Source organism: Notothenia coriiceps, unplaced genomic scaffold, assembly GCF_000735185.1.
Source record: "Notothenia coriiceps isolate Sejong01 unplaced genomic scaffold, NC01 NC01_scaffold00019001, whole genome shotgun sequence".
Taxonomy (NCBI): Eukaryota; Metazoa; Chordata; class Actinopteri; order Perciformes; family Nototheniidae; genus Notothenia; species Notothenia coriiceps.
Window position 1 is genome coordinate 1,077,970 of NW_011351702.1, and position 7,892 is coordinate 1,085,861.

Consider the following 7,892-nt stretch of genomic DNA (forward strand, 5'->3'; position numbering starts at 1 on the left):
ATGGTTGCGCTTCCACCACATGGAACGAAGTATTGAGACAAGATCACACCTATCTGATTCAACACACAGCACCGTGGAACCCTCAACACCCTCCAGAGAACTGAGACTCAACACAGACTTGGCAGACCACACATAGCGACACTCTCTAATTCTCCGACAGCATTCTCTACAGATGAGCAAATTCAACTGGAGTTGCGGTAATACATCAAGGACTTCCACAACAAGTAATTTTAAACGATATGTTCATCACTACTATGATGAATTCAATAAAAAAAAATATAATACAAAAATACATCACATCAGACACACAACATCCACAATCACTAAAAAAAAAAAACATAACACAAATAATCACATAACTACTAATATCTACCATGTCCAACTTCTAACTCAGGGACAACCTATAACCACATCATCAAACAATGCATTCAACATTAATCCACTTCACCACTTTGTCCAACTTATTTATATCAACAAAAGAATTTACATCATCAACACACACAGAACCCTAGACACCCGAACACTATAGGAATTGTAGAACATATCTCCGCATATTATGAGACTTGGCATCTTTTAATTGTCCACAAGCTCTCAAAACACGACCAGACATACGTACCGACATGAAATCAAAAAAGCTGCGGCATCAGCTTTCAATAACGACCACCACCGTCTCCGACTGCCCAATATTTAATATTACTTAGTTTACGACGGTTACACGAAAAATAGACAACAAGTGGGGAGGGAGAAAACGAAATATTGAGGAAGACTGATCAGCAGTGGCTACATCTACCCTGATATTTTTCCTTCGAGATGACGAAGAAAAGCGAATACTACGGCATCATCTATTACATTTCTATCGAGCATGAGATTTCTATTCAGGTAGTATCAGCATGCATCCTATCTAAATTCAATGCACTTGACTCAGAACACACGACCGGCAACACTGAATCAGAAAGTTGTATTATATCATTAGAACGCTTAGCTGTGATCAAAACATACCCAATCAGACTAAACACTTGTTATCTTCGAATTGCACTTTTGATAATACTTGTTCAACAATTATATACTATACGTTTGTGGCTATAAATTACAAAAATTGGGAGTCTCTATCACTCAGATCAGTCACGGTGAAAGACTCAGTTGCTTCACAAAATTGAAGGTGCATTCCAAAACACTGATATCATTAGTCCCTATGGATACATAACCACGATCGCGCTGTCCTGATGTGAGATGCGTAATATATTCTCATTTGACAACTTATATTCCAATGATTTACTAATTTTAGGAGGGGAAATATATGACAGAAGAGGAAAATGTCCTAGTAGCTTTATTTCCAATATCATGCACCGATCCACTGACGATAACTCAGCCTTTCTCGATGCATTGAGAGAGCCACACCACAGAATACTCCAATCAATGCACTCCGAGGCGGGACTGAATAGAGGTATATTATACAAGAGTTATAAGAAGCTTGAGTCAATCGAGATGGTCAAGCATGGGAAAATTATGACTGTATATAATTACAACAATATACATAAATAAACATGGACAAATGACACACCTGATACCAGAAAATAGGCCACATGAGGAGAGAGGGTGGACATCTATACCCACAACAAAACATCTAGATGCAAAGAACCAGTGGCAGATGAAGACACACTTGTGAGACAACTCTCTCCAAAAGGCTGCTTTAACGGATCACTTATTTCATCTACTCAACCCTTACACAACACACTCCTTCCTGCACAGGCACACACTTCAGTGATGCATTATAATCTTCATGTACATAGCCCTAGCCCATGAATTATGAACAACAAGTTTCGTGTGAAAATGCTGCATAAAGATGTATTCTTCTACGCTCAGGCCATCTACGTTTCCAACATACTCGCTCACACTCAAATATTTGTCTTCACATGAGTGGGATACAAGTTTTACTTGACTGGCTTTTGAGCGCAGGAAGATAAGTGGAGATTGCTTGGCACTTTATTCCCATGTCAGGAGCCTCCCTCTTTTTCCACTGGAATTGGCCCTTTCATCACCACAGCATGCGGTGCAGACAATAGGAAAGGGAAGGTGAGGGCAAAGGCAACAGGAAAGTGGAGAGCCAATAATGGAATGCATTGGAAAGGAGATGAAGCACAGACATGGCATGAGAGGAGAACGAGACTTGACTGCTGATCTTTGATAGGCATTCGGGAAGACACGGGGGGGGGAAGGCTCCGAGCCAAACCCTGCTCCGTATTCACCCCTGTGAACAGCATTTCTTGACTTATACAGGACATTGTGGTTATTCATGCACAACATGACAATACATCCCAAGGTGCCAGCAGAGAAAAATGATTGAAAACAACTCATCACTAAAACTACATGTCATCTATTTCCTTCAGTTGTCACAGAAAATAACACATTGACAAATCTTAAATGTGGAAATGTTCTCCTCCTTACCCGTGTCTTTATGTAGTCGGAATGTTGAGACTTAGGGAAAGCAATTCTAATCCTTACGTTAGGTAATATTGGTCTGCGTGGCATAAAATGGCAGTGTTACAAGCTCTACTCCTCCTATGTGCTTCCATGTGTCCAATTTCTGTGTCAGCAGTGTGAGCAGAGAAATCAAAATGCAGAAAGTTGGTGGTGATGGGGGTGGCGCTTATTTATAACTCCCACTGGAGATGTTCAAAAAGAGCTGCACTCTGACACCCGAATGGTGCTGGGTTGGTTGCTCTCTGTTTTATAATCTAGCCCTAAAGATATATGTTTATCAAAGTGAATTTTCAGTGTCCTGTTGTTTCCAAGCCATGCCGAAGCTTTCAAATCTAGGCAGAATTCAAAAGAGGCGGCCCCAAATGAAAGAACAGCACATACACCGAGAATGCAGCAACATGAGCCGAACAGCCATCTAACCGCCAAAATGTGATGACTCCATGTCGTGTATTGATAATAAACCGAACGTGTAGGGATTAGAACACTGCTTCGGTTCGTCAGCTAAAAGCTTTCTTGTGTAGTCGCAAACATTTTTTTTCCCATGTTTATAAGATGAAGAGTTTAACAAAAAAGCTGTCTGTGTTCCCTTTGAAAAGGCTTCATGTAGACGGCAGAGGCCTTTACCAATATCACACAGTAAGGTCATGGCTTTTGTTTTTGTGTTCTGGTTACCTGAACCAGTTATTTGGTACAGCAAATAGCAAGACAAGTCAATTTAAAGCTACACTAATTGATTTTTTTTGCCCATTTAGGGACATCTAACAAGCTGAGAGCTCAAACATGTGACGTATTATAGTCCCTTATGAAGTCGTTAGGCAATCTATAGCAAAACCGAAAAGAGTATGGTTGCAGTTTTAAACAAGAGTAAGTCCAAAATACACCTTTTAAGTCTGCAAACAACTCCTTTGAAAAAAAACCGTGAAACTTTGGGTTTGCTTTCTGTATTTTAGAATCTTCCTGTTGGTGACGCCTTTCATAGTACTTGAAAAATCATTTAATCCATTGCCAAAACACTAGCTGTTGGGATAAAATAACTTACCAAAAAGTGTTGTATTCCTTACTTACACTTATTTCAGAATGTCTTTGTTATGATTAAGAACGCTGTTAAGTCCATTTAGGAGAGTGGTGGAGGGTGGGTACATCTGCACTGTGTGGAGGAAATTCCACACAAAACAGAAACAACCTGAACAAATAATAGAATTTAAAGCAAGAGTTGTTGTTATTTAATAAAGAGTCAACAAAAGTCAAAAAGCAATTTAACAGAGTTAATCTATTTCAGCTGAAAGGACAGAGTAATTGGGTTGACCAAGACGGTTGAAACTTACTACAGCTATGCCTATATACATTTATTCGGCTGCTCAGTAGTCCCTAAAAACCAAGAAAAAGACCAGGGAAGACCCGAGCCTTCTCAGCGGTCGCCCCCCAGGCTCTGAACGACCTAGTCCCCCCCATATCAAAATTGTCAACCCCCTCCCAAAACTTTTAAGACCCGTCTAAGGACCAACCTCTTTTCCCTCGCATTCGAAGTCAGTTTGAGCTATGGTATGTTTTATCGATTTGTAGCTTTTATTGGTCTGTCCATAGCCTTTGTGTACCTTGTATTAATTCTTTATGTGTTGCCTTTTATCTATTTTTTATGTATAAATTTTATCTATTATTATGTGGTGCTTTTATCTATTTGTAATATTATATTTTATTATAATGTTATGGTTTGCTGAAGCACTTTGGTAAACCTCTGTTTTAATAAGAAAATAAGTGGATTGGATTGGATTACAGGAAAACATTTGGCCAGACGGTTTAACTCACATTCATGTTAATTACAAACCAATGGTTGTAGAGAGAGACAGCCTTTTGTCTGTTCTAAGGAAGTGGAAATTAGAGGCTAGATGTGAATTCAAACCGTGGGAAACAAACAGAGAATGAAGTTACAGTAATACTTATGATTAAATGAGATTTAATGACACATTTATACAACACACTGTTTTGCTGCAACAGTGACTCTGATCTTAATAAGTACAGCAGCACACAAAGAAAAAGCTCTGGCTTTTCAGCATCATGGACAGAGACATCAGGCTCACCGTATGCAGGGACCCTAGAAAACTCCAAAGTCACAGAGCAGGGGGTTTTTAACTTTTGAATGCAGGACTTTTACTTGTAACAGAGTATTCCTACACGCTGTACATGAACGGAGTACTTTTTTCCACCTCTGCACTTATGTTACAATCCAAATGTAGATATATCAATGTTCCAATTCAGATACGTTTGGACGTTTGCATCTTTAAACAAAAAATGGTTTCCTCTATTCGAGATATATATTTGTCGAAATAAACTTTATTTACTTTCAAAAAGTTTTATTTAACAACTTGATAATTAGCCAAACTTCTCACAAGTGGTTCAACAGAACCACAGTATACAGTGCGAGCTATTTGTAGAGTTCCCAGGTGGTCCCCCTGCTTTGTTTGATTAATTAACATTTCTTGATTTAGTACTTATGATCTGTAATGAGATTCATGTCTCTTCTGGAATTTGGAGTTCAAAAGAGACAAAACAAAACGTTGAAAGAATGCTAAATTAGTATGTGGAGAAATCACGTCTCTGTCCTTGACACATAACCTGTCTCTTATCCACAAAGTGTATATAAAGGGGAGAAGCCGGCGTGAAACGTGATTGTATTTGTGATTTATCTTGACAAATGAATGCAAGTGTTTTACCCTAACCAGAGTGTGTTTATCTTGAAGCTATGTGCATTTGTTTGTGTAGACTTTGAGTTTCTCTTGACAATTATGCAACAATATACCAGCTTATAGACACATGAATATATTGTTCATTGACCTTTATATTCAGTCTTAATTCGTTTTTAGAGGAGAACCCCAAATGTTAGTGGTGTCTTCAGGAGAATAATTGTTTGAAAGAAATGTTGAATCAACTTTAGTTAAAGAATAATTAATTAACTGATTGATGTTATGTGCTGTCAGATCATTAACCCTTCTCTTGCTTAGGTCATATCCCCCTCCCCATACTATTTTCGGTTAAAATTGACCGGTGTGTTTTGCACAGTGATATCTCTGGAACCCCTTATCCAATTGTGATGGTTGACATCTCATTTGAACAGTCAAAGCAAGTATACATTTTGCAGAAAGTTCAAAGATAGTGCTTACTGTACATTACTGTATATTATATAAATGCTTGCCATGTAGGCTGATTGAAATGCTTTACTTAGTGTTGTAGCTGAGATTCTTCCCGTTCCAATGATGTTTGGGATGTATTGATTTGATACAAGTAAGTCAGTGTTTCATTGTGTACTTTCCACTACAGTATATGTACTATATATCGTCCGGACCCACCGGTGGGCCCATCAAGTTCAGCATTCACTGTGATGAATATAAAATAAGACACTGATACTGTTTTCCTCAATGAACATTTAGAGAAAAATAAATATTCAGGGCTCCTCTCCCTCAGGGGCCTCTCCCTCAGGGGCCGCTTCCTGGTCTGTTGACTGTTGGTCAGGCTCATAGTCTGGATCGCTGTTGTCTTCCATTTCTGAGACATCGTCCTCTATCTCTGGTTCAAAACATTTGTCCAAAGCATCTCGGTCAGAAAATCGCTTAATCAGTCACCTGCTCATTGTGTCAATGAGTCAAATATGAGCAAGGTACAAATATAACTGCATGAGAGACAGTAAGGGAGGGGCCATTTACTGCGGGAAAGTGAGAGGTTTTTCTTTCTTGACTGGAGGGCACAGAAGCTCGCACTGTGAGCGCGCGAGAAAGTGAAGAGATTCCCGTAACTTAGTCAACTTGTTTTGTCTGGAAGGTGTGGGGTGACATAAGCACATAAGTGTGTGTGTGTGTGTGTGTGTGTTGTTGTGTGTGTGTTTGTGTGTGTGTGTGTGTGTGTGTGTCAAGTGTGTTCAAGCTTTATTGTCAACACTAAATAGCTACAGAGTTATTGTGTTGGTTGAAAATCTTAGGTCACAGGCCTTCTCCAGCAATGCAACACCAATAATACACTGTGTGTGTGTGTGTGTGTGTGTGTGTCTGTGTGTGTGTGTGTGTGTGGTGTGTGTGTGTGTGTCGTGTAACAACTGATGGGCAAAATGGGACAGAGTGTGTGTATAGATGTTGCAGGGACCCCAGCATCTCCAGAATGTGTAACATAATGTCGGGGGACCTTCATGATGCACCCATCATATGTCCTATGGCGGTAATTAGAAAGCAGCTTTTAGCGAAACATGCCGCGTCCACTTCGTTCAAACTGATATCAATAATGGACCAAGTGATTAAACGTTGCGGACCCCAGTGGTGGGGATGCATCAAGTGTACATGTTCAGAGGCCTAGTGTGGAGAGTACCCATCAATGAGCTCTGGAGCGTTCATTGGATGAAAAAACTTGATAATAGCTGCTATCATGCTGAAAACGCAGTCCAACGTAATCTCCACGTTAAGACTGAAACGGCAAGAGAATGGTTTAAAGGTGGGGTAGGTAATTTTGGAGAAACGCAGCTCGAGTGCCGGTAAGAATTTGAAAATACACAGCCGGAAAAAATTCTGGGGCCACTTCCTTACAGAAGCCCCTTCTCCCGCAACACACCCAGTACGTGGCACATGACCAATGAGGCACGAGATAAGTTTGTTGCACCAGATGGAAGGCTGACAGGCCAGGTAGGCCCCTCGGCAGTTATTTTAGCCCGGGCCCGGCTCCAGAAATGATTGGTCGTCGCTTTTTACAGTACTAAGCGGCTTCCCCCACAGATGAACAATTTTGTTAATGATTTCTTTTGTCAAAGGCACTCCTCAGATATTCATTTGCTACTCGGGATGTTTTAGAAGCCATCTGCCCCGCAAGTGGAATAATACGACAAAAGGGTGTTGCACCCTCGAGCCGGTTCTCCAAACCTTAGCCTACCCCCAAAGCCTCTTAAGTGGTTTGAAAAGAATATCTGTATCTTGTTTGTTGTTTCACCCCTGGTGTAAGAGGGCTAGAAAAAGTTTAGCCTGCGAATTCAATTATGAAGTACTATGAAAACAGCAGCTAAATATGTGATGTCCAAACCAAAGGCCAATTTGTAAAAATATTCAAAAACAAGCAACCTACTTCTCCTCAATGTTTTTAGAGGCTAATAAAACCAGAAACAGTATGGGGCATATGTTTTTGCCTTGATACAATTGAAGCCTGAAAAGGTAAACAGAAATGTAAATTCACAAGTTAAAACAGTGAAGGACAGCAAAAGGACTTAGAAGCCACTAAAAACTGTGAGGCCAGGAATTTCCAGGAAGTGAAGTGGTGTGGGAAACCTCCCCGTCCAAAGTGTGTTGGCCCTCCAGCCAACCTTGAGCCCCCAACCCCCAGACGCAAAAACACATGCAGTAAGCAGGGAGCCTGCCATAGCAACAGGGAAACTCCTTCCTCAG